Here is a 1,868-nt window from a genome sequence, read left to right as displayed (position 1 = left end):
ATGGATGGATGATGGATGGATGATGGATGGATGGATGATGGATGGATGAAGGATGGATGATGGATGGATGATGATGGATGGATGATGGACGGATGATGGATGGATGATGATGGATGGATGATGGATGGATGATGGATGGATGATGGATGGATGATGGATGGATGATGGATGGATGGATGATGGATGGATGATGGATGGATGATGGATGGATGATGGATGGATGGATGGTGGATGGATGATGGATGGATGATGGATGGATGGATGATGGATGGATGATGGATGGATGGTGGATGGATGATGGATGGATGGATGATGGATGGATGATGGATGGATGATGGATGGATGATGGATGGATGGATGATGGATGGATGATGGATGGATGATGGATGGATGATGGATGGATGGATGATGGATGGATGATGGATGGATGATGGATGGATGGATAATGGATGGATGATGGATGGATAGATGGATGGATGATGGATGTATGGATGATGTATGGATGATGGATGGATGATGAATGGATGGATGGATGATGGATGGATGGATGATAGATGGATGGATGGATGGATGATGGATGGATGATAGATGGATGGATGATGGATGGATGATGGATGGATGATGGATGGATGGATGGATGGATGGATGATGGATGGATGATAGATGGATGGATGATGGATGGATGATGGATGGATGGATGGATGGATGGATGGATGGATGATGGATGGATGTTCCTTCACTCTTTTTCTTTATTTTTCTTTGGTCCTGAAGTGTAAAAATAATAAAAGTTATAATTTGTGATATATTTTTAGTTTTATGATTTCGCCCCCACAGGCAGGGAAGTCCCCCAGTCAGTGTTTATGGGAAAACCTTCCTATTATTTTGTACAACAAACAGCTTGGTAACCGTTGACACCCAGCAGACCTTTAATCATTGATTGGCTCCATGAATTATTCAGTTGGTCACCACTGTCTCAGAGACAGCATCACTCTCAGACACTCCTACATGCACACTGGACTCCTGAGCCGGGCAGATGCTTTATTTTATCACAGAAAAGCAAGCTGGTGCGATCACAGCATCATACTTTCAAAACAGAGGACACGTGTTTGGTTAATAATAACTTGAGAATAAACAAAAGTGCATGGTTTTTTTTATTTTATTTATTTTTTTGCATTTCAGGGTGTGTTTGTCAATAACTGATACAAGATACAGTCATGATTAGGTCATCATGAGCCAAGCCTCCCCTGGCTTGGCTCAAGTTTCAGGATTGTAAAAGAAGACAACCAAGAAGGAGAAGTGAAGTATGACTTGTTAGAAGCCTGTAGGTTTTTCTAGGTATGGAACATCAATTTGTATTATTCATGTGGCGGTATTCCCAGTGTTGCCATCATTAATTTGAGTGTGAAATATTAGATTGGTTTCTACCTGGGAGTTTTGAAATCAGGAATAATCAAAGTTTACATAACAAACGTGCAGCTCAGTGTCACACCTCTCCWCATACAGAACTTGATAGAGCCTTTGATCCAAAGCTGCAAAATGTGGCCTTCAGTCTTCATTTAAAAAACAAAACAATGTAACGTAAGGTAGAGTTCCTAACTTGACTGAAAACTTAAAATAATTATTTTTAACAACTTCCATCAATGTGTAAAATGTCTTTAAGTCTTTATTTCTCCCTATACAGTATATTTATACATGTTCATTGTGCAAAATGTTTTTCATAAGCTCATGTTTGTGCCGTTGTGTTTTTCTAATCTTTTTAAGACAATTACTGGAAGAGCACAAATTCCAACACAACTTTTCACAGTGAGACAGTAAAATATTTTATTGCTTTGTCAAAATGTTCATTCTAGGTTAAATATACACACGCC

This window comes from Austrofundulus limnaeus, unplaced genomic scaffold, assembly GCF_001266775.1.
Source record: "Austrofundulus limnaeus strain Quisiro unplaced genomic scaffold, Austrofundulus_limnaeus-1.0 Scaffold133, whole genome shotgun sequence".
NCBI lineage: Eukaryota > Metazoa > Chordata > Actinopteri > Cyprinodontiformes > Rivulidae > Austrofundulus > Austrofundulus limnaeus.
The sequence above is the reverse complement of the archived record's forward strand: the minus strand, read 5'-3'. Positions refer to the sequence as shown.